The sequence below is a fragment of the Triturus cristatus genome, chromosome 2_2, assembly GCF_964204655.1.
Source record: "Triturus cristatus chromosome 2_2, aTriCri1.1, whole genome shotgun sequence".
NCBI lineage: Eukaryota > Metazoa > Chordata > Amphibia > Caudata > Salamandridae > Triturus > Triturus cristatus.
The window spans coordinates 989,395,093-989,422,543 of NC_140582.1; the positions used below are offsets into that span (position 1 = coordinate 989,395,093).

Here is a 27,451-nt window from a genome sequence, read left to right on the forward strand (position 1 = left end):
GATTTACTATTATCTGCTCTTGCAAACTTTCCAGATAAAATGCAACATTCAGCACTACATTTGCGTAGCAGTTGACACCAGAGCTATTTTCAAAATGACATCCTACAACCTGTTCTTCATTTTCCTTTTTCTTTTTGCTTGCAATTACATCACTCCTCTTTTTTTTCCTCTTCTCTACATCTTCATTACAGATATTGTCATTTTTTCTTTTACGAGAAACTACACGTTTCTCTAACACAGGATACTGACCTAAATGAGGAGCATAGCTTCTTCTTAATCTATTATACTCCTTTACACAGTTTGTATCAGCACTAACTTTTGAGTCATCAAAGTCTATCATGAATAAACCTGATAATGTTTTCACTCGTGACAAAGCAACATATGCCATACCTTCTTTGAACACAGTTGAACCAATGTTCACAAATGCACAATCTACAGTCAATCCTTGAGACTTGTGAATAGTTACAGCATATGCTAGAGAAAACGGAAACCGCTTCCTACGTACATATAAGTCTTTCACAAGCATGAAACGAACTGTACAACGACAAATATCTTTAACTTCTTCTATCTGATCAAATTTTATTTTTAAACATTCAATTCCTTCTTTTTTCTGATAATTAATAAAACCCACAACTCTTCCCATAGCTCCATTAACTAAACCTTTTTCAACATCCAAATTTCTTCTTAAAAATACTCTACAGTTCATGCAAACATATAGATTTTTTTCTAATCCAGCTGTTTTGGAGATGTTCTTCTCTAGTGAGTCCAATTTATTTTTCATTTTGCCTGTTACTGTGACAGTAATTCTTCCATCCTCAATTTTGTCCACTGCTTCCAATTTCCTGATCTCTTCCTTTTCCAATTTCAAAAGCTCCTCATTGAATATTGAGCATTCACGTAGAGTTGGCATTAAGCAGATGACACTTTTGTTTTCTGCAATGTTCTTGTATATCTTCTCTGCAACTATTTCTTCCTTTGGAAATAAATTATGTAGCAGCCGACTCTGTAATGCTTTTTTGCCAACTTCTGTGAGTAGTCCAATTCTGATATCCTTCAGAATACTTCCATATTCTTCATCGCTTGCTTGCCTCATATTAGTAGTAAGTTCCTTGAACTCAAAGAAGGACCAAATATTTGTATTTCCGATGCTTCCCAATGACTTCTTTGTGTCTTCATGTGTGACAGTATTAAATACTGGTTGTCCTTTAACTGGAGTAAGTTGCAAAAGATCTCCAAAAACTATGACGTGTTTTCCACCAAATAACATGTCATAGTCTGTCTTCAAAATTTGCTGCATTCTTAAATGCACAAAGGCAAGCATTAAGTTTGATACCATGCTCACCTCATCAATAATGAGAACTTGCATCTTCTTCAATACTCTTGAAACTTCCAAGGATGCTTCTCCAGTTAGCTTGTTGAATTGTATTTTGTTCTCATGCTCCACTGGTAACATTAGCAAACGATGTAAAGTGATTCCTTTTATGTTATATGCTGCTAACCCAGTTGGAGCAGTAACCACACAAGACAAAGTAGAATCCGTTTTTTGCTTTAGGTAGCTTCTGATGACTTTTATTAGGAAACTTTTTCCAGTTCCAGCTTGTCCGCTTACATACATCCTGATTGGATGAAATGATGTGCATGAGCACTCTTTTTTTTCATGTAGAAATCCGTGATCAATTTTGTTTTTGATCTCTTCATAAATTTGTTGCTGCTCTTGATTCAGTTGTCTTTCCAAATTTTCTAAGTCTATAAATTCTTCTTGAGCTTGATTCATAGCCGTTTCCACTTCATTCATGGCTATTGATGCTTCATTTTCAACGATTGGTTGTCCTAGGGGATCTTGACTGAGTGTTCCTGAACTTTGGCTGTCCTGAGAACTGTCTCTAGCTATTTCTGCTGCAATTGTAGTTTCCTATTCAATTTCTTCATTTAACATTTGCAGATAAGTTGAGAATGTACTGCATTGTATGCTGTCTTTGCAAGCATTAAAAGAATCTTCATAGCTTTGAAATTCTCCCAGTAGTTCACCCTCTGTACGCCATGGTTTAAACAACTGTAAAAGAGCCAAGTAGTAAAATTCCTTCTTGTCAGTAGTGTCACAACTCAGCTTCCGGTGATTTATCAAACTTCCTTTTGTTTGCTTCACCAAACATCCTTCTTCACCAACGACTTTATATTTTCCATTGTTGATGTCTTCTGCAGCTTTCCGTGAATAAATGTAGTTCTGCAACACTTCATAGAGACACATGTTCTCCAGATGATGACTTCTCTTGGGATAATAAGTGTCCAACATGTTTGATTTCAAAATATCTGTACTTTCTGGGTCATTCTCGGCCAAATATTCAATTTCTCCTACAGATTTCAGTACCCGATTTCTCATTGCTGCAAGGCCTAAACTTGCCCAAATTATTCTTCTTGACTTCGAGTAGAGACTTGCAGAAGATAACCTATCTGAACATTCGTAGGATCCAATTTCTCGATGCGATAACATCTTCAAACTGAAACTGTACAGCTTCTTACTGACCGTCTTCTCGTGAGAAATCTCTTCCCACATTTCCTTCAATTCTGTTTTTTCTGATTTCGTAATGTAAGACGTTACATATCGAGCAACAGCAATGGAATTGTCAGCAACATACTGTATATCCATGTTAGCGTTCCACATGGATAAAATGACTGGGTTGTAGTCATTTATATTTTTTGATTCTTCTTTTCTTTTAAGGTTGTAGGTATTCTTAGGTGATTTTCTTGTGATAGTATGTCTCACAGCTGACATAAAACTGTTTACTCTTCCATTTGAAAGAACAGGTCTAGGAAATCCAAATCGACATTTAGTGTAGTATTTTTCTTTGCTCTTGTATTTCCGTCGACAGTATTTTCCACACCGATGACTTTGGAAACGTAAAACTTGCTCCTTTAACTTGTTCTCTTCTGTGCTTTTTGGTATAGCACATGTTGCATATTCTTCAATGTAAGATAACACTGCTTCATCAGTATCTGTTCCAAACTTTGGGGCATCCTTGATCCACAACAGCATATGAATATGAGGAGCACCTCTTGCCTGGTACTCTTTTCTCCAAAAGAAATCCACTACTTCTCCAAGAGGTGGATTTTTTTATTGCAGATGAAGGACATCATAGCCTCAAATCTATGATTGAAATATCTGCAAACATTAACCGGATCCAATGAGCACAGTTCTCCTGCTGTCTTGTATTCGATGTTTTTAATGTTTGAATTGGCCTCTCGTAGAAAATCCAGTAAATCATCCCAAGCGTACTCGGCACAGCTTAGGGTAAGGAACCATGTTGGTGTTCCTAAATTCCGTAACATGCATTTTAGTTCACCATGGCGTCGGTACCAATATTCATTTGTCCCACGCTGACAAGCCATCAGATTGATCAGTTGTGTTTCCAAATGATCATCTCGGTGCTGCACTTTCTCCATAAAATCCTTAGCAGACACATTTTGTAAATGTACTCCACTTTTTAAAATGTGATTTACTGCATAAGACAGTGCAGACAAGTCGCTTTCAAATAAAAGATGGAACAAATAAGGAATACTTTGTCGAAATCTGGGATCTTCAGCATATAGTCTTGTAGTCCGATACGCAGAAGCTGGAATCTGTTCTGGACGTTCATCGTATCGTCCTCCTTTTCCTTTAGGAAACAGCTGGGGAAAACATCGAGCTTCCAAGCTCTCCTCCCATACACTCACGGGAGTTCCTTTTGCTTTCTTCATCTGAAAGAGATCAATATTGTCTCCCATAACTTCTTTTGAATGAAGAGGATGTATGCTAAAATGTTCATAAATTTCTTCTTCCTTTGACTTGTCCACTTTTTCAATTTGTCCAGTTGGTGTTTCTGTGTCTTCTTGTAAATCTTCTTCTTCTTCTTCTTCTTCTATATAAATTGATTCATACCATTTGTTATTCCTTTTCAAATACAAATTTGCTTTTTGTACTTTCCGTACATCTACCAGCTCCTGCCAAATCTTCTTATTCTTTGTAGGTACACCATTAACCAGAATAATTTATGGTTCAGTTTCCAAAGTATCCGCATCAATAGTTTCCATATTTTTTTTCAAATCCAAGGGCAAATACACCACTCTACCTTTTAAACCTCTCAGTAAATCTGAAGGAGGTAATTTACCAGTTTTGGGCTCCATACGTACTATGGTCTGGAACGGATGAACACATTGAATGAGTATAGACTCATATGTATTTAATTCAGAAAGTTCAGCAGGAATAGCATCCAATTCTAAATTATTATGTACAGCTCTGGTCGGCATTCTATTTTCCTCTAACTTGTTGTAACAGTATTTACAAATACGCTGATCTTCACCCAATTCAAAACAATTTTCTAGAAATATATATGTGGCAAAATCCTTCCACTTATAATTATCTTCATTTTCACTCTTTCTGTAGAGATCAACATTCCTAGTTTGTTTTCTATAATGAGTTCTGCGGCAACAAATACAAGTAAAATTTGGTCTTTCATTAGAGACTATTGCAAATTTTGTTATGTGATCATTAAATGTGTTACTTACAGAGGGTTCTACATTCTCTTCCACTTCTTCCTCATTTACTGTGTCCTTCTCTGCACTGTTTTGTTCAGGACCAAAGTAACAAAACTGAATTTCATCAACAACCTTCTCTACATCTGATACCGTTCCTCGGAACAGAGCCCTATTCAATTCATTTAACTTTATTGCTGGACTTTTGGCAAAATACAACCGTCTCACAAACTTTCTCATTTCAGTATGATGAACAGCCAGCATCCTAAAATGATGGAAAACACTATTGCACACTTTTCTAGATAGACAAGCCAGAGAATGACCCTGCAAACCAGTATTCTCTCTCACTCTGCATGGATCCAGACTTTGAAGCACCTTAATCTTCTGTTTTATACTTTTTTTACTATATTCTCTTAGAAACTCTCGAAATTTGTCAATAGATTCCTGACGCACAGTGCAAATACTACTACAATTCCAAGTGTACACTGGGGCTTTAGGACGTCTCCCCATTGCCTCATCTGCCATCACTTGTACCTCATCTCTTGGAACCATTATCTCCTTCTCCATTATGCAACCATTTTTTACTTCGTATGAACGACCTCTGGTGTCAACTGCATGCAGCAAACTATTACTTTGAAAATAGCTCTCTTCATTAAAAAAAGGTTCACTACTTGAACTATGCATCCACTTTCCTAAAAACACTTTACAAAAGTTTGTTCTGTTCACTACTCTTTTCCTTTTGCTATGTGATTTCAGTACATTAACCATTTTGTCTAATGTACGCATCCTATTCAAAATTAATATGAATAGTTTCCTTTTTAATTCTAATGCCTTTGCTGCAATGGCTTCAATTTCTTTTTTCTCTTATAAAACTTTGCCTTTTGCTTATATTTCTTCACATCCTTTATCAAATTGGACATAACTCTTCTCTGAAACATTTTTCTACGTATCTCTTTAAATGCTGTTTTTCTGTTTAAGTTTAACTTTTTAGTTGCAGAAGGTATATTTGCATTAACTAAATTCTCAATTTTTTCTTGTCCTTTTTGTTTGAAATCATTCTTTCCTGTACAGACATTTTGTACATTTTTCCTTTTTTTGAATATATTCCTTAGAAAATCTTTTTTTTGCTTACCAGAAGATTTTTTCTTCCTCCCAACATCAGCATCTTCTACTAACTTTGATCCTCTAGTTGTCTTCAAATATAGTTTTTTTTTTTGCGTTTTTTTAACTCTGGATTTTGTAGGCATCTTAAATTTTGTTCACTGCTCTTCAGCAATACCTGAAAAAAACTAAAAAAAAAATTCCTTTATTTTATTTAAATATATTACTACATTTCTTTTCACAATACTCACAAAACGAAATTTCTTTGCCAATTTGAATGCACACTTACTGCTCTTTTTTTTGGGCAAGTGAAAATCACTTTTACAAACTGACACATTATGAAACCACTTTTCAGATTTTTTAAAAAGCCCATGTCCAGACTGCTACACTCCAGCAAGGGCAACCAGCCTTAGTGATGCTGAATGTTTTTGCATTACAGACTGAAACCTGAAAACCCCACTCGCTTGTAAATACTGTGCATGATTATACATGGCAAGCAGATGGGTGTGTGCTAAGAGTCTGCTTCTTCCCCCAAAAAATCGCTCCCCCTTTCCATCTAATGCAACTGTGAAATCACCAGAAAAAAACGCAATAAATCTATGCCTATAATTCCTCTTTGCACACAGAGTCATGTGTTCACATTAGTCCCAAAACGAAATTTCTTTGCCAATTTGAATGCACACTTACTGCTCTTTTTTTTGGCAAGTTAAAATCACTTTTACAGACTGACACATTATGAATCCACTTTTTTGATTTTCTTAAATGCACATGTCCAAACTTCTTTTTCAGACCACCACCATGTGTAACCTGGGTGGCTGCCTACACTCCAGCAAGGGCAACCAGCCTTAGTGATGCTGAATGTATTTGCATTACAGACTGAAACCTGAAAACCCCACTCGCTTGTAAATACTGTGCATGATTATACATGGCAAGCACATGGGTGTGTGCTAAGAGTCTGCTTCTTCCCCCAAAAAATCGCTCCCCCTTTTTCCTACTAATGCAACTGTGAAATCACCAGAAAAAAACGCAATAAATCTCTGCCTATAATTCCTCTTTGCACACAGAGTCATGTTTTCACATTAGTCCCAAAACGAAATTTCTTTGCCAATTTGAAAGCACACTTACTGCTCTTTTTTTTTTGGGCAAGTGAAAATCACTTTTACAGACTGACACATTATGAAACCACTTTTTTGATTTTCTTAAATGCACATGTCCAAACTTCTTTTTCAGACCACCACCATGTGTAACCTGGGTGGCTGCCTACACTCCAGCAAGGGCAACCAGCCTTAGTGATGCTGAATGTATTTGCATTACAGACTGAAACCTGAAAACCCCACTCGCTTGTAAATACTGTGCATGATTATACATGGCAAGCACATGGGTGTGTGCTAAGAGTCTGCTTCTTCCCCCAAAAAATCGCTCCCCCTTTCCATCTAATGCAACTGTGAAATCACCAGAGCAAAACGCAATAAATCTCTGCCTATAATTCCTCTTTGCACACAGAGTCATGTTTTCACATTAGTCCCAAAACGAAATTTCTTTGCCAATTTGAAACCACACTTACTGCTCTTTTTTTTTGGCAAGTGAAAATCACTTTTACAGACTGACACATTATGAAACCACTTTTTGGATTTTCTTAAATGCACATGTCCAAACTGCTTTTTCAGACCACCACCATGTGTAACCTGGGTGGCTGCCTACACTCCAGCAAGGGCAACCAGCCTTAGTGATGCTGAATGTATTTGCATTACAGACTGAAACCTGAAAACCCCACTCGCTTGTAAATACTGTGCATGATTATACATGGCAAGCACATGGGTGTGTGCTAAGAGTCTGCTTCTTCCCCCAAAAAATCGCTCCCCCTTTTTCCTACTAATGCAACTGTGAAATCACCAGAAAAAAACGCAATAAATCTCTGCCTATAATTCCTCTTTGCACACAGAGTCATGTTTTCACATTAGTCCCAAAACGAAATTTCTTTGCCAATTTGAAAGCACACTTACTGCTCTTTTTTTTGGGCAAGTGAAAATCACTTTTACAGACTGACACATTATGAAACCACTTTTTTGATTTTCTTAAATGCACATGTCCAAACTTCTTTTTCAGACCACCACCATGTGTAACCTGGGTGGCTGCCTACACTCCAGCAAGGGCAACCAGCCTTAGTGATGCTGAATGTATTTGCATTACAGGCTGAAACCTAAAAACCCCACTGGCTTGTAAATACTGTGCATGATTATACATGGCAAGCAGATGGGTGTGTGCTAAGAGTCTGCTTCTTCCCCCAAAAAATCGCTCCCCCTTTTTCCTACTAATGCAACTGTGAAATCACCAGAAAAAAACGCAATAAATCTCTGCCTATAATTCCTCTTTGCACACAGAGTCATGTTTTCACATTAGTCACAAAACGAAATTTCTTTGCCAATTTGAAAGCACACTTACTGCTCTTTTTTTTTTGGCAAGTGAAAATCACTTTTACAGACTGACACATTATGAAACCACTTTTTTGATTTTCTTAAATGCACATGTCCAAACTGCTTTTTCAGACCACCACCATGTGTAACCTGGGTGGCTGCCTACATTCCAGCAAGGGCAACCAGCCTTAGTGATGCTGAATGTATTTGCATTACTGAGTCCAACCTCAAACCCTTCAACTATTCTTTTTTTTTCCAGTACACCTTAATTTATTGTGAAAACATAGTCCATATTATTTTACATGTTCCTCACATTTAAATTTCTCCCAAAACAGAAAATGATAAACGCAACTTCAACAAAAAGAATTTCCATTTCTATTATTCATTTCTTAAGTTACCACATACATCCCCTCTCAAACTCATAACTCACCTTTAAAATTAGTTAGTTGTGAAAGAAATGTGGCACTCAAACAGCAGATTATCAGAGCCAGGATCTCTGTTGTGTTCACCTCTCTCCTCTCAGCAGAACCAGATAATGGCAAACTTTCCCTCTATTTTTCCACACATATACATGTAAGTTTCAAATCTCAGTGCTTCCCCCTTTTTTTCAAATGTAATCACACATTTCTATTGGTTGAAAACCAACCCTTTTCCAAAAGTACCCTGCCCCCAACTTGACTTCTGCCTAGTACCCTTCCCCCAACTTGGCTTCTGCCTGCTACCATAGCAACAGCTCATGGAACACTGCTGTGTGGAGTTAGGTCAGAAGTTCGCCACACAATGTTTCAATTCCACAGAGCAAGAGTGCTTGACTTTTCAAACCTAACAGCAAATCCATAGTACTGTTCTTTGGTAACACATTTTTCTGTACCAATACAAAACATGCTTCTATTAATTTACACATACAGCCTAGTTTTTATTCTAGAATGGTATGAAACAGCCAATCAGTTCTTTTTGTTTTTGAAAAAATATGTATGCCTCCATTTCCAAACTGTCTTTCTTTTCATATTGCCATTCTACTGAAAGACACCTCCTGAGTGCATCCAGTTCTCTTTTGAAGATGTTCACAGTGTGGATTGTAGGGCACAGCTATGTCTTCTGGAGTGAAAAGTTTGCAGAGAAAACAGATATGGTGAGAGACCTTGCTTTGCCAAATGTAGACATTAAATGGATTGGTCAGAGAGGGTTAAAGTGGCACCAGTTGATGCCATTGGTGAAATCCTTCATGCAAATCCAACACCCTGACCTCATAATAGTGCACTGTGGTGGCAATGACCTAGGCACTTTGACTGGGGTAGGTCTGGAAATGCTTATGAAGGACACCTTTGCACAACTGTTTTCACTTTTCCCTAAAACTGCCTTTGTGTTTTCCAACATATGCCAAAGGCAAAAATGGAACTGGTCCAATCATTTCTGTCCGCAGATTGACAAAGCAAGAAAGCACGTCAACAAATCTGTTTCTGCTTTCCTCCGTGACTATGGTATGGGTGCCATTTACCACAACAACTTGCGTTATGACATGCAAGACATTTATAGAGGAGATGGTGTGCACTTCAATGATGAAGGGAACAGAGTCTTCCTTTTGAACCTTAGACTCTGCATCGGTACTTACTTGTAAGTACCACTTAAAAAAATGACTTCATAAACACAACAGCTCTTTTTAGAGCTCCCTAATATCTAAACTCTTATTTCTGCATTTCATTTATTTATTTTATTTATTTTTTTACCGTACGCTTACCGTACGCGTACCCCGTGATTTTTTAAAAAATCAATAAATGTTTTTTTTGTACTTTTCTGTCCTTCTTTGACCCCCTTACAAATGTTAGGGGGTCTGTAACTCTCCTCATTGCCCCCTTTTCTTGTTTTCACTCTTTTTTTTCAGAGTGAAATACACAAAATGGCGGCCGCCGCTTCCTGGTTTCGGCCGATTCGAATGTTTACTAAGATCTAAGGGCCAATCAGAATCTCGCTCGCGCACGCCATTTTTCTTCCGTACGCTTACCGTAAGCTTACCGTACGCGTACCCCGTGATTTTTTTAAAAAACAATAAATGTTTTTTTTGTACTTTACAGTCCTTCTTTGACCCCCTCACAAATGTAAGGAGATCTGTTACTCTCCTCTTTGCCCCCTTTTCTTGTTTTCACTCTCTTTTTCAGAGTGAAATACACAAAATCGCGGCCGCCGCTTCCTGGTTTCGGCCGATTCGAATGTTTACTAAGATCTAAGAGCCAATCAGAATCGCGCTCGCGCACGCCACCGTACGCTTACCGTAAGCGTACGGTAAGCGTACCGTAAGCGGGCTCAGATATATATATTGATTTAAAGGCTATTTTCTCAGAATCTACTGAACAGATTTACACCAAACCTACAAAAGGCACTTCCTTGACCTAGGGACTACCTCTCTGCCAAATTTCGAGTAATTCTGTTCAGCCGTTCGGGCTGTAGCTCGTTCTAAAGGTCCTATGGAAAAATGCATGGGGAAAACGCGTTTTGGGACCCCCCTTTTATCTCAGCCCCCGCTTGACGAATCCCCCCGAGACTTTCAGGGTAGGAGCGGAGCGTAGCGCCCCACCTATTTTGAGAAATTCGCAAGGATTCGTCAACCGGCGCCAAAGTTATTCAAAATAGAATGTTGCGGATTTCCTATGGAAAAGGGGTCCTAACTATAACTACCTACTGGCGACCGCCAGTAGGTAATATATATGTGTGTATATATATATATATATATATATATATATACACACATATATATATATGCAAACAAACTTCACCTTGTTTCTCCAAATAGACTGGAAGGACGAACACGGACCCAAGAATCTTCGTGCAAGGTATTTTATTTAGTAGAGACACCCAGCACTACCGCCATGACCCGTTTTGGCCTTCAGGAGGCCTTGATCTCATGACGCCATGAGGAGTGAACCAAATTTTAAAGTGACAGTGCAACAACATGTGACATAGTGCAATAGACATAGTGAAGGTATTCTTTACCTTTATGTATCACTTACACATTTTCCTGAACTTAGCAGCTAATAAGCAGTTTGTGCAAATATCCCAATAAATACTTAACAATATTGTGCAAATGCGCATATATTTATAAATACTCATAAATTGATAACGAGCAGAGTCAAATATAAATGAGCTAAATAAAAATCATATTTTCACGATACGCAGTGATGAATACGTATGAATACTAAACAAAATGACACCCAAGTATGCAAATACTGAATTCAAAATACCACCTAAAACAGCTGTCACCGCTATGCTTGCTAATGTAGAGTGATACATAAAACCTACACAATAAAAATATGAAACTAAAATTGAAAGTGCAAATGTACAGACTGACCAGTTATACAAGTATAATAACCATGCATATCCAGAATTGAGCCAACTGCATTTCATTATGTATATATAAACCAAGTGGGTGCAGCATTTTAATAAATAACTAAAAAACTGCTTGGCTTCCCTAAGATGTTAAAAACTTAATAAATATCTATTACTTCATAAATACTTAAAATGATACATATGTGCAAATCAGCTAATCATGTAAAACAGATTTATAAGTTAGAATAATTCGCTAATACCAATACCAAATAGTGGTTCAAGATGGAACTAATTTTGTTAGAAATGGCTCACTAGTTAATCGATTTTTTTATAGTGACAATGCGGAATAGTTCTGTGCAATAAGATGTGGCAATAATCAAAAATGAAAGGTTGTTCCCATGTGTGCCCTATGTCTGCTCTATGTTGGGTTATATTAAGTGCGCATGCATATAAAAGTGCTACCCTAAAAAGTGTTAAAATAACAAAAGTTTCATATTAGGAGGTCGATGGTGAAAAATGTTGTTAAAAATGCATCAAACTTTTAAGATGTGGCTAATTGGATTATAAAAAGGTGTAAAGGTCCTCACTGGAGTTAAGCCCATTGGGTGCCTGGGTATCCAACTCCAGGATATACTGTGTTTCCACTTTTCTACGCACAGCTTCATGGTCGCCACCACGTCTAAGTGGTGGAATCATGTCCACCACAAAGTAACTAAGGTGATCCAGGCAATTACCATGGACCTCCTTAAAGTGCCTGGCAACTGCATAGGATGCGTCACTGTTGCTGATTGCCCTCATGTGCTGGAGTATCCGTTTGTGCACCTGCAACTTCGTACTTCCTACATACTGCAGGCCACACACAAACACTCCAGCACATATATGGCAAATTCTGTCTTGCACGCAAGCCTCTTGGATATAACAATGGGAACATCATGAAAGGGGATTCTATATGATGTTCTACTCTTTCCATATTTACATGCTTTGCATGTAGAACATCTAATAAATCCCTTCGCTGTTTGTAGCCATGTTTTAGGAGTAATGACCTCTGGACTACTCTAAACCAGCATTTCACTCATGGAGCGTGCTTTTCTGATCGTGATTTTAGGAACATCAGCCATCGTTCTGCCAATCACTGGATCATTACGTATTACGATCCAATTTTTGTTGAATATCTTGCGCAAGACACGGTGTTGGTGACTATATGTCACAATTAGTCTTGGTGGCTCAACAATAGGAGAAGGTATATTCTGCATACCGCCTGATTTTATATTCTTGCTCAAGGCTGTTGATCTAGACACTAACTTGGTTTTCATAATTGCTTTATCATTTATCTCAACAGAATACCCCCTGGCCAGGAACCTGTTCTTACTCTCGTTTTGAGCCTTGATAGAGTCTTCATCCACGCTGCAAATGCGTCTGATGCGCAGCATTTCACCATAGGGAATGCTACGTATCAGATGCTCAGGATGGTGGCTGGTAGCGTGGAGCACTGTGTTACCGGCAGTCGGCTTACGATGTAGTCTAGTCTCCAATTTTCCTTCATGTATATATACTTCTACATCCAGAAAGTTGACTAGTTCCAGCCAATCAGATTTCAGCACGAGATCGGGAGGGTTTCAGGAGTTTTTGAGACTCTAGATATACAAATTCATATATACATATATATATATTACCTACTGGCGGTCGCCAGTAGGTAGTTATAGTTAGGACCCTGTTTCCATAGGAAATCCGCAACATTCTATTTGGAATAACTTTGGCGCCGGACGACGAATCCTCGCGAAATTTTCAAAATAGGTGGGGCGCTACGCTCCGCTCCTACCCTGAAAGTCTCGGGGGGATTCGTCAAGCAGGGGCCGAGAAAAAAGGGGGGTCCCAAAACGCGTTTTCCCCATGCATTTTTCCATAGGACCTTTAGACACAGCTACAGCCCGAACGGCTGAACAGAATTACTTGAAATTTGGCAGAGAGGTAGCCATAAGGTCAAGGAAGTGCCTTTTGCAGGTCTGGTGTAAATCTGTTCAGTATTTCCTGAGAAAATACCATTTAAAAGCATATATATATGTGGGCGGAGCCTAACCACACATCTCATCCTGAGATCTGATTGGCTGTCAGCACTTCATCCAAGAAGTGTTGGCAGCCATCTTGGGACCAATATACATGATAGCACCTCATTAAAAAGCATTGCAGTTAATAGAAGGTTTTAAGACTTTAGTTACATTATAAATCATTTGTTGATGGTACCATACTCATTTTAGGAATTGTGGTATGTTCTAAGGTGATTTCACCATGTGAAAAAGCCTTCTGCTGGGATATCATGATTGAGAGAAAAATATTTTCTCATGCTTTTACCACAGAGGTTTGGAAGGTGATCTATAGGCTAAACTGAGAGCTTATTTTCTGTAAATTCACATTATCTTTCTCAGTCATGTGAGAATGAAGTCTGACATTCTCAGTAAAACATGTACATCCAACAAGGGCAGAGACTGTCAGTTGATTCCTTTGTGTTCTACTGCAGCTTCCCAGAGTGTTCCAAAGAACTACTAGAGCGCTAACAGTCCTACTTATGATAAACGTATGGCACACCTGAAGCCATCTTGCTTGGATTGAAGTGGTAACTCTTAAAACATTTAATTTAAAAAGGAACAAAATGAGGGGGTTCATTTTTCCATAAAAAGTATGATTAGTGCTGCAGAAAGAAAAATTAGGGCACATTTTGAGTGACTTCTCAAATCCTCTTCTATTTCATTAAAAAATTCTGACATGCAGACTGAAACATGCACTTTCAATACCAGCAGCAGTTTTCCCTGGTGAGCAGTAGCTTTACTACAGTGATCTAATGAGCAAAAAGAGTGCTAACATTCTGAATTTATGGCAAATGTGTGACACATCTGAATGCCTTCTTGATGGAATCAAAGTAAAAAACTAAAAGTATTTCCTACTGAGAAGACTGCAGTAAATGAGGAAATTAGGAAACTTCATAACAAATAAGTCTCCCAAGATGGCCACCAGAGACAAAAGAGCCCAAATGTAGCCCAAATATCACCCAGATGTAGCCCAAGTATAGCCCAATGACAGAATGTCCCAGAATGTTCTTAAAAACAACTAGAGCGCTTACTGTCTTCATTATGACAAAAGTATGGCACACCTGAAGCCATCTTGATTGGAATAAACTGGTAACACTTAAAACATTTAATTTAAAAAGGAACACAATGAGGAGGTTCATTTTGCCATAGAAATTATGATTAATGCTGAAGAAAGAAAATGAGGGCACATTTTGAGTGACTTCTCAAATCCTCTTCTATTTCATTAAAAAATTCTGACATGCAGACTGAAACATGCACTTTTAAATACCAGGAGCAGACTTCCATGGTGCAGTAGTTTTACTACAGTGATCTAATGAGCAACTAGAGTGCTAACATTCAGAATTTATGGCAAATGTGTGACATATCTGAATACCTTCATGATGGAATCAAAGTAAAAAACTGAAAGCATTTCCTACTGAGGAGACTGCAGTACATGAGGAAATTAGGAAACTTCATAACAAATAAATCTCCCAAGATGGCCACCGGAGACAAAAGAACCCAAATGTAGCCCAAAATCACCCAGATGTAGCCCAAATATAGCCCAATGACAGAAGTGTGCAAAACACTTATTATTTTGTGTTTTTGCAGTGTTATATAGTGCAGACTTGTCAGGTATTGGAGTGCTTTACATGAGCATTGGTTACATCACACAAGAACAAATTCATTTTGGTTGTAGACATGGGGAGACTAAGTGATTTGACCAGAATCACAGAATGTCGAGCTGAAGCAGAAACTTCAACCTGGTTCCCCAGTTGCAAAGTCTGCAGTTCTGGAAGTAACACCACATCCTCTCCCCTAAGTGCAACATTTAATCAAGTGGTCAACTGGATAAAAAAACATAAAGATAACAAATAATTTAAAAGTGCTTTGTCGCTATTTGAAAACTCAGAAAATATGTCCTTATTTTAGTCTTTTAGAGCACTAACCATAATTTTGATGCCAATAAGACCCTCTCATATATGTAATTTCTAAAGGAAATGCTCTAGGTATTACAGTTTTGATTACATCAAGATGATGTCAGGCGTTCCACACTTTTGTAATAAATATAGAATGTTAGCAATCTAGTTGTTCATTAGGATACTGTTGAGAGGCAGAGGCCAGGGGCACGGACTCTGAAAATTGAAGGCAGGTAGGAGGGTGCAAAGGCAACAATTTAACCACACTGAGCAGGCAGGAAGGGCCGTGGAAGCACAACAGACTATGGAGGGCAGTGGAAAGGGGGGCAGGGGCAACAAACCAACAATACAGGACTTGCAAGAGAGGCTGTTGGAGGGAAGATCTATTACGGGTCAAGGAAGCTAGGGGCGGTCCCCAGATCCCCGGGAGCCACCACAGAACTGAGCAGGAGAGTGAGTCAGGGACAAAAGGGGCACCTTAATTTGAGCCGGGGTGCCTAGGAACGCTTGCTCCAAAAATGAAGAAAACAGACATATGAGACATGGAATTGGAGGCAGAATACAATGGCAGTTTAATGAGAAGATGCAACTTCAAAGAAACCGCAGAATAGAGACATAAAGTACAAAATACAGAATCCAGATAATCATACAGCTGTCATAATATTCTCTGTATCTCAATTAATGTACTGACAGAGAGAGAGAGAAAACACATCTATAAATGCATCATGAGAAACAAGTTACACCAAGGAAAATGTTACCTAGGAACACTCACGTTTACTCTTAGAGCAAGCATTCCTGCAATTACAATACAAAATCTTTTAAATGCAAAAGTAAAGAGAACAATGGTTAAACATAACATGACATTTCATATAGGTAAAATAGAATAAGATACTTCAAGCAAAGCAGAGCAAGACATTTTAAGCAAAGGAAGACAAGAGCTCCCAGCTCTTGGGGAAAACCTGGACTGCCTGTTAACCTACATACAGACGGCGAGGTAGTCCGTCGATATCTGTGGGTGCTCCCTTTTTATATCATTTTGTGGGCTCCTTTGCACGCTACATCTACCTACGTATGCTACCCAAAAGCTTCGTCTGCAGATTTTACCAGACATTTCGTCATTTACCCACTTAATGCTGACAATGGACTGGGTGAAAAGGTCAGTCTCTCAGGCCAATCGCTTATCGTAAGTTCCATAGAGCAAGCAGAAAATAATGGGTATTGTACGGGAATTCAATATATTCATGTATAAAATCTCCTCAGTTCTCCTAACTTGACGCTCTGCGGTTGCCACTTCCTTAAAAGCGGGAAACCTGCCCAGGAAGCAAGTACCAGTCCAGGATGCAGCCTACTGTATGTCGACAGCTTCAGGGGGATGTTGAACTTTGATACCGAGCACGGAGCACTCGGGTAGGGTGGGGGCTACTAGTTTGGATCAGAAGGCCTCGCAGACCTGCCTTCAGACTGCTATACACTAAAATTGCAGAGCTATGGTCAATTTAACAAAGAGGCCTACATATTGAACAGAAGGGCCTACACAGGGGTTTTATGCTGGCTGAGTGGTAAGGATGTCTCAGGATAATTATATAGCTACACAGGACCCGCTGGTCAATTTAATACGGCCTACAAATGCAGCTGGCAGGGCAAGGACAAGGGTCTCATACTTCAGGTGTGGACAGAACGGGTCAGGGGCCCCCTGTGATACAAAATCTACCCTCCTTCAAGGCTGTGGCAATGTAATAGACCATTGTGGGCAGAAGGAAGAGGCAATGGTAGTACAACCATACATGCCAACAGACCCGATTCAGCCAGGAAACGTCCAATGTTTTTAAGCTCAAATGGGCTTTATTTGATCTGTCTCCTGTCTACAATATCCTCTTTTTCAATGTAACTCAAAGGGGAAAATCAATACCCCAGTTTTTTTTCAAAATCTCCCTCTTACCAAGTTCAAAATGTTCGCAAGTATGGTACATTGGATCATGGAAGGAAATGGGATAGGGACATGGACTTGGATAACAGAGGACAGGAGGGACATGGAGAGGTGCACCAAACTGACCCTGCAGGGCAGGCATCAGGGTTTGCAGCAGCACAATACACCACACAGGGCATGCAGGACGGGAGTGCAGCACAACAATCCATAGAAAGCAAGAGGGAGGGGACAGGACCATGCACATGGACAACAGAGAACAGAGGGGCAAGAGGCAATGGTAGCTAGCTGACCATAATGGACAGACAGGAGAGAAAGCTGCAGCATAACAGACCATAAAGGGCAGGAGGGACGGATCAGGGGCATTACAATGGAACAGACAAGCCAGGAGGGAGGGAGTAGGGCTGGGGGCAAGGGGGCAGGGCAGGAGCAGCAAGATAGCCATGGAGGTCAGGCAGGATGGGCACTAGAAGCAAGACACACCATGAAGAGCAACAGTGAGACTGTGATGGCATACACACAGACCATGGAAGGAAGGTGGGAGGGGGTCAGGGGCAGCTAACTGACCACACAGGGAAGGTGGGAGGGGCCATGGCAGCACAGAAGACCATGCATGGCAAGTGGGAGGGTTAGTGGCAGCACAATGGCTATGATGGGCAAGAAGGAGGGTGGAGGGGCATGCACAAAGGACGATGGAGGATAGAAGGGAGGGTCAGGACCTGTGCACAGACAAGAAAGTTCAGGGGAAGGGACCTCACAACAGACCACACGGGGCAGGCAGGAGGAGCAGTTGCAGCACAACAGACCAGGTAGGGCAGAAGAGTGTGGCAGTACAATGGACCATGTAGGACAGGAGGAAGAGGATAGGGGCATGGCATGTGGACAGGCAGGGTGGAGGTGGCAGGGACAGGTTACAGTCATCTGACAATGCTAGGCAGGTGGGAGGGGAGTGGCAGCTCAACAGAACACTCAGAGTAGATAGGAGTGGCAGGTCCATGGGACATGGTGGGCAAAAAGGATGGAGCAGGGGCATGCACAAAGACATCGGAGGGCAGGGGGAAGGAGAATAGGGGCAGCAAGCTAAGCACAGAGTTTAAGCAGGAGGTCAATGATGGGGCATAGAATTGGGCAATGGAGAGCAGGAGGAGTGGACTGGTACATCATACTAAATTGAGGGCAGTGGCAGCACATCAGACCATGCATGGCAGGAGGGAGGAGGCTAGTCCATGGATTCACACAACAGAGGATAGGGAGGAAGGGGATGGGGCAGCAAGCTAACTGTTCAGAGAAGGCGGGTATTAGGAACTTTATTGTTTTTAAAACATTGTGTCTGTGCGAACTACTTAAAATATGAACAAGTATGCAGCATAATCTCACTTTTATTCAGGAAGAAGAGGACGTTTGTGACTGTGACTCCGGGCTCACTTGGCAGAAACACCCCCTGACCCTCCACCCCCTATCGCAAAATGTAATGCCCGTGAAAAGGGTAGGTGAACACAGTGTTATATAGAACATAGTCCTGAGAGCACGATTGAAAATGAAAACTAGATATAGTGTATGGTATAAACTATGCACCAAAAAGTGTGATATAAGATGAACCGGGCGTGAAATATAATATGCAATACATTGTGCGCAATGACAGATTCATTGGAGAGCGCGAGATAGCACAGGCACTAGCGCGTGCTATGCGATATGCGCCTTGGAGTGTAATATGCACAGGGCAGTGTTGTGTAACCTAACTAGTCTCTAAAGTTGTAATATAAAATATGTGCTGGGGAGTGTAACGTTGCATATGCACTGTGACAAAGATATGGATCCCAGATTGTAATATGTATGGCATAGCACTGTGCGTTATAACATAGGCATCGAGAAAGGCACGTTAGATGGGGCAATATAACCCGTGCGAAGACAAGTGTGGCATGACATATTCACGGGGTGGTGTTACAGTGCACATGGGCTAGAGAGTGTCATAGCATATGCACTAGCTAGTGGAATACAACACAGAGGTGTGTGGCACTCGGCAGGCAATGGTGGGTGTAACACAGCATTGGGCTCTGTCAGGAGCACGCTGTGACTCTCAAGTGATGTTCGTCCCCTTTCCAGAGAGTAAAATAAAAAGTATTACACATCCGGCAGTGGATGTGTGTTTTATTAACCGTGAGGGGGGTTTCTTGCATAGTTTTGGTCGAATTTTTGTCGAATCCCCTTTGAATGGCTTGGTGTGCATGTGTATTAAATGTGCCCGTCAATAGCTACCCATGTTTGTATAAATAAACGACAAGGGTGTCTACCAGGATTAGGCACGGTAGGGCATCAGACATGTCAGAGCTTCACTAGTGGTGTAAATACATTCCACGTGGATTCATTGCATGCATAGTCGCCTTTTAATGAATATCACGCAAATCGTCATGGTGATAGGTACGTACGGTTTGTCCAGCATGTCCTAGGTGTGTCTATAAATATATATTTTTTAAAAATAATAAAAAACAGTGGCCGGCCCTGGGGATTGGGGTCAAAAAAATATAATTAGGAGACTGGCCCTGGGGGATGGGGTCATCAGGGCCAATAAATTAGAATAAGAAGGGGAACCAAACAGCCCCCCTTCTTAAAAAACTAAATTAAATAAAAGACTGGCATTGTGCCGGAGGCCATGCCCCCTCCGTGCAGCACTCTGCAAACGCGCCCCCAACAGGCATCTCCAGTATGCGCCAGGGAGCTGCGCTGCAGCCAGGTGTTCTGAGGCCAAGCCCCTTTTTACACCTCTCTGCAACGCAGCTCTGTGGCGCTTACTGGAGGTACCTAGTGGTCTAGTTTGACCCTAGGGACCCTTAGGATTCAGGGGGACTTAATCTCTCAACTTAGAACAGCCACAGGGCGCGTTTACACAGTGGTGAAGGGAGGGGACGGGGCATGAGGTGACGTGTGCAAACACGCACTATGGCACGTTTTAAATTGGGGATATAATTTCCCTTCAATACTGAGGGCCCCTGGGGGCTAACTAGCCCACCAAGTGCTTCCAGTAAGCGCCACTGAGCTGCATTGCAGAGAGGTGGTCCAGGCCGTGCCACTTTTTACACCTCTCTGCAACGCAGCTCTGTGGCACTTACTGGAGGTACCTAGTGGGCTAGTTGGACCCTAGGGACCCTCAGGATTCAAATGAACTTAATCTCCCAACTAAAAATGGACACAGGGCGTGTTTACACAGTGGTGAAGGGAGGGGACGGGGCCTGAGTTAACGTGTGCAAAAACGCCCTGTGGCCTGTTTTAAGAGGTAGTTTTAATACCCATGCCCTATTATACACTAGGGGCTTACAGAGGAGGTCATGCTAATCACAGGGGGACCCCAACGCATAATGTTCCCTAGTGTATGTAGGTGTTTTCACTGTATTCTAAGTGTCTTTTAACATAGCACTGGCTCTAGGACTGGTTAGTCAGACTCAGTTACCACCAGTATCCGTCTGAAAAAGTTGAGGGTACAGGATGATTTTGCAACAAGGCTTCTTTCTGCTCTTCTTTTTGTTCTTTCTGCACGTTATCCTTCTTCCTGCACTTATCTTCGTATTTGAGGACTTCTGTTGCTTCTTTCTGCACTTCTTTTGTTTCTTTCTGTGCATTTTTTCTTCTTTCTTCACATGTCCTATCTCTGTAGGCATAGTTAGAAATTAACATTTAAAAAACCTTTGAAATTCACAGAAAAAACCATAGGTTTCAGGCACGTTATAGTTAGGAATTAGCATTTAAAAAACCTCAGAAATTCACTGAAAAAACCATAGGTTTCAGGGGTCTTATAGTTAGCTGGACTTTTCACTTGTACAAAACCATTGAAATTCCCCCGTTATAGTTAGTTCAGCTAACTATAACTCGCGCGCCCGCAATGCACTGCTGATGACGTCACATATTACATCACTCATGACATGGTCAGTGACATCACTCATGACATCACTGATGACATCACTGATGACATCACTGATGACATCATCCTTGTGATAGAGTGGCAGACCTCCTCTCACCCTAATATAACCTTTGATACACACATTCAAAAATAGAGACTAAAATTTTCAAAACAATGGACATACCAATACCAGTTACAACAACCTCTTCAGTAATTCTAAGATCCACATACACATCCACTCATTCACCAACAGTCCTATACAGTCACTCATACATGTACTCACTCATCATATGTACTCATACACCTATACATCCTGTTACACAATGCCATTCATCCATAGAGTTACTCACACACATAGTCACTCATGCTAATAAAGAATCAAACATACATTTACTTGCATATACAGTTATACACACACCACCATACTTACTTCTACGGAAACTTACACATACTTAGTCTTTTAAACAATCACTTATAGAAACACATACTTATTCATACAGGAACTCTTTCAATCTCTCACTCTCACATATACTCACATATATACACCAATAGTCACATATACTAGTTTAAAACATATGTAGTTACTCATAAAGACACTATTGAGACAGTCATTCACTCACTAACACACCCATACACACACTCATCCACCCATACAGTCCTGCACACATGCTGTGTTCAACACATACAAACAGTGAGTCACTCATTCATGCACCTATGCACTACGTAATACCCCCCACCGAACCATGCAGACACTCAGACTGATACTCAAAAAACCAACTAATAACCTATATAGACACCCATGTAGCTACTCACCAACCCATGCAGCCACTTATACACAAAGTGAGAGACTGATACAGATATTTACATATTTAAACATTACTCACTAAGCCATGTATTCACTATGATACACTTAATCAGTCAGTTACACAATCAATTTTTCAAAAACAACTCATCCATTTAGACACTTATATACCCATTTATTCTTCCATCGACCTTGAGATATACATATATAAAACATATTTAATTTTCAGAAAAACACACATTCACTGGATGATGTCATCAGTGATGTCATTTGAGATGTCATCAGTGATGTCATGAGTGATGTCACTGACCATGTCATGAGTGATGTAATATGTGACGTCATCAGCAGTGCATTGCGGGCGCGCGAGTTATAGTTAGCTGAACTAACTATAACGGGGGAATTTCAATGGTTTTGTACAAGTGAAAAGTCCAGCTAACTATAACACCCCTGAAACCTATGGTTTTTTCAGTGAATATACATATATATAGGGCTATATCAGGTGCGGTGAATTGTGAATGCGCGACTGCCCATACCAATAAAAGCACTTACCTGTGACTCGAGTGAGGCTTATTTAATGGACAAATCCCCAAGGAGCTGAATATATATATATATAAATATATATATTATCTAACCCTTTCCTGTATATATATACACACACACATATATATACACATATATATATATATATACAAATATATATATATTTATAAATTTAGTGCTATATACATCGATATTTATATTATAAATGCCACGTGCTTATGTTCTTCGATGCTGCCAATTCTACCACTATACCGGAACTAATAATCTAATCAACAGGTAGTCAACGAAGATAGTCCATAAGTCAGAGGATTCCATGCTGTGGGATCTTGAATGTTGAATCACCAAAATACCAGTGGTGGAGGAAATGACATCAGACACCCTTTGACCAAAATGATATCACAGTGACATTATGTAACCTTTCAGCGTGAATCCCAAGAACTGCTGCCATGGGACCATGACTCTGATGACATTACAATATTTGATGTCACTTAAGCTTAGTGTGGGTTCCAAAGATGAAATATATAAAATATATTGCTGAGGGAGATGCCCAAAAGAGAGATTTAAAATAAAAACAATAGTGGTCAGGTCCACCAGTACATATTAGTACAAACTTGATGTTTTATTTGAACAATGATAATGGTTTGTTTTATTCCTAGTTGTTCTTAATGAGTTTTGATTTATAATCAATTGTAGGCGATTACAAAATGTAGCCAAAAAAGAGGTGACAGTTCTGTTCTGGCATAATTTTTCATGTTCTGACAAAAATGTAAAATAGCAACAAGTTTAAAAAAGAGGTATGTATTATAATTAATTATAATTAATTCCAGTGGGAGCTTTTTCACCTCTGTTAAAAAAGGTTGGGTCTCTTTTAGAGCGTTGGAATTTATTACCCCTGTCTTTAATGGGGCGAGCAGCACTAATACGAATTTCGGTTCTACCTCTTTTTAATTTTTTATTCGATACTGTACCTTGTGTAATTCAGGTCTCTTTTTTAAAAAAAAGTGGATGCCCTGATTTCCTCTTTTCTCTGGGCCAAAGAATCTCCGAGGCTTGCATGCAACACTTTATACCTTCCTTCTGTTCAAGGAGGGGTGTCCCTTCCAAATATTAGAGAATATTACTTTGCATCCTTTGCACATCACAGTTTTAGATTTTTTTTCTCCGACACTAACGAGGCAGACAATTTTTTTATGAAGAAGATGCTGTCAGAAGTAAAAATAACCGACCCGATTAGAACCACGAAAGATCCAAAGAAAGTTCGTTACAAATCCCTCCAGTGGATTTTCAAACAGAAAATTCAGTTTTTGAAATTTTACTCTATTCCTAGAATAAGTAATACAACGGATTTGAACAACTTTAATTTGGGAGAAAAGGGAGGTATGGACAGTAAAACAATAAATCTCTGGAAAGAAAATGGCTTTGTAAAGATTGGAGACTTCCTTACCGGAAATAGGTGGAAGTCATGGGATGAAATCTCCAGACAGATACACCTCTCTTATTCCACCTTGAATGGTCTTTCTGTATGCTAAATCCAAGGCTTAAAGAGTTTAATATAGGAAATCTATACCACAAAGAAATTATCTCGACAGCTTTGAATAATAAAATTCAAAAGAAGATGAGTATTTGGATCAAATTATTAAAAGAGGACAAAGGGCTGGAATCTTCCAGTAGGATCATTGAGAGGTGGAAGAAGAGGGAAAATATTGAAATCAACCAGTATGTATGGGATAAAATAAATAAATTTAATAAAACAATCTTTCGCGGCGCTAATTTTAGACGCATGCAATTTTATAATAAATGGTTGATCTATAGAACTCCCTCCTATCTCCACAGTATCTTCCCCCTAGTTGCTGATAAATGTTTCCGGTGTGAGGAGAAAGGGAACCGGAAACATATTGTCTGGGAATGTCTTAAAATTCAGCCATTCTGGAAGGAAATTGAAAAATACCTCTCCCTGGAGCTTAAAGCCACTATAATGTTTGACGATTTAATTCCTGTACTAGGCTGCTCTATGAGCCACACTCCATATGATGAGTCGCTTTTCATAGCCTCCTTAATAGCCAAATCCCTTATTTTGCAGTCCTGGAAAACCGATAAAGTACCAAACTTTCAGGCTTGGGAGGCAAAACTACTACGAATCCAGGAAAAGGAAAGGAAATATGCACTGAGATCAGGGGCACTTAAGAAATACGAGAAGTTTTGGAGTGTGTTCGAAACCTAGTCTTTTCTATCATATTTTCTGACAGCATTTATTCTTAACTATATCATCTTAACAGTCTGCTAGATTGTTTCTTCTTATGCACCTTGCACTTTACAATTAAGTTCTGAATAGTTGAAACTTTATTATGCTTTTTATTTTTACACTCTGCACTTCATAATCAAGTTCCGAATTGATGCAATTTGAAAATGTTTTTGCACCAATGTGCCCTGTACCGTATTAATTCTATTATAAATGTGTTCTATATCATTGATTTTGTCTTTATGAACTCTCAATAAAAAGAATAATTTAAAAAAAATGTGACAGTTCTGTTCTAGCATAATTTTTCATGTTCTGACAAAAATGGAAAATAGCAACGAGTTTAAAAAAGAGGTGTGTATTATAATTAATTAAAAGTGTAATTTTCCAGTGGGAGCTTCAGAAAGTAAACAGGGCACATCAGCAGTTCTGTTACTGGCAGTGATTGTGCCACTGCTGAGGCCTGCGGTTGTACAGGCAGTGCCAGGAATGCTAAGGGAAAAGCCAAGGGTTGGAGCGGCAACGAGACTGGAGTCCCAGCTGAGACCCTTGGAGAACCCCAAAATGACATCAATACGTGTAATGCTTTTGTGGGGTGGATTGAAAAGTCTTAAAATGGCATTCAGTTGGGACTATCTAGGGTACGTGTCTAGTCTGAACTTGTAAATTCGAAGACGGGCAGAAAAGGTATGTTATCCTATTTATTAATCTTAGGAAGTTTGGCTCATGTTACGCAGAGAGGGAAGGCTTTCCAGAAAGCTGAGTCTTGAACATGGAGGATTAGTTCATGTAAGTAATACTACTAAAAATGATAATCGTATCTATTCTGAGCCAAAAATAACAAGCATTGGCATAGCCAATAGGTCTCACCTTTGGGACCTAATAAGTGTTTAGCCATGCAATGGTTGATGTTGTTGCACCAAGGATATTGTGCTGCATAACTAAAAGCTTACAAGGTCCCAAAAGCAAGCCCTATTGGCTATGCCAATGCTCTCTGCCTTCCCAACACACTTTTTTTTACTTTAATAAGCGTGGCGCTGTGTTCACGGACGCCGTGCTATGCAATGCAATAGGTGTTGCTTTTGGTATTGCAAATAACAATGCCTTTTCATTTTTTTAAAGGCATTGCCATTTACAATGTCAATAGCTCAAAATAATGTCATTGCGAGACCTATTGCATTGCAAATTCTTGTTTTTTTAAAAGTTTTCCAGCTAAGCAATTTGCACAGCAGATTATTTTGTATTTTTAAAAAAACACACACACAAGCAGGTAGTTTCGAAAGATCACACACACCTCTAACAAATACAATACAGAGCAAAGGCCAGAGTTATTGCCCAAACCATGGTGCTAATAATAATAACAATAATAGCAGAGTCTTTGTTTAGAGCTGTATTACATATATATCAGGCCCCTGCAGTAGTAGTTGTTACCATTACCCAATTCTAATATTTTCATTGTTTTCAGCCTTGTAAAGAGTGGACCCAGAGCTTTCTAGATTACAGAGACCTCTGCAGTGGGTGCTGTAGTCCACTGAGCTGTTTTATCGAACTGGACATAGTACATTCTTACATAGGTAAAAAAAATGACACTGCTAGCCTAGGTTTAAATGCGCAGGTACTACCCGTAGAACAATGTGTCCGAATGACTGTCAAGTCAACGCACCTATCGAATCGTTCAACACCTCAAAGATTCGCGGAATTCATTCATCTCCTGCTTCTTTCCCTAATGATAGCCTGCAGCTCAACCAGAGACAGAAAGCACAACACAGAACACACATGCACCAATACATGTCGAGAGAATAAAGACAATTCATCGCTCGGGAAAAACGAGAAGAAACGCCGACCAGGAATGATACAAAAATACCCACAAAATGTTGCAAGGTAATCTGGAGTTCTCTTGGTTTCTATTTTAAGCTTTAGGTCGATTCTTTTTCCTTTAAATTTCCAGGCACGAAAAGCTGTCTGCCGTGCGGAGAGAAGACAGCTTGGAGGATAGAGGCAAAGCTTGTGATTGCATAACACACTAAAAATGCAAATGCGCTGGAGTAAAACCGCATTGATTGCCAATATTAAGAGAATATGGATCAGTTGAGACCCCTAAGTCTTTAGAGTCATGACACCACGTCACTCTGAGCAAGAGCATAAAACATCTCACTATTCTCTTTGCACCTGCATCTATATGATATATAAAGACAAGGGATGCTTCCTGCGTTCTCATGCTGTGCAACTGTCTCCAGACTCCAAAGAGGTAATTATGCAACCATTGTACACATCTCCCCAGTCTCTGTATCTTGTAATAAAAGGTATATATACTTTTGGCCTTTTCATTGCTAGAATATACTTACTTCATGGTAGTGGTGCCCCTAAATTAAAGCAAACAAATATACAGGTATGATGTCGTGCCAGCCAATTGCACATTTTGAACAAGCATTCGTCGCGGGGAATGCAAAGATGGGGGCTGCAGCGGGAGAGAGAGGCGTGGGCGGGCGTGCACGCGCGCGCAAACACGCGAGTGTTGCACGTGCAGCAGCGCCCAAAGTGAAAGTAATTGCACGTTCACGCGAGCGTGAACGTAAGCATTAGGCCAGCAAATGCCGGTGGGAAGCACTTTTAAATTCCACTTACCAAAGTCGAGCAACAGCGCATGCGCTGCTGTTGGCTCGACCTAACAAAATGAGTGCGCGCGTGTAGGGGTTTAGCAGCATCAGAAATTTTGCGGTACCGAGTATATAT

General features: G+C 39.9%; 1 protein-coding gene across 3 annotated transcripts in view; it reads left to right on the plus strand.

The window, feature by feature from the left end:
- The window catches only part of CLNK (cytokine dependent hematopoietic cell linker), a 1,059,843-nt gene that overhangs the window by 654,812 nt on the left and 377,580 nt on the right, over positions 1-27,451 (plus strand). The window lies entirely within an intron of this gene.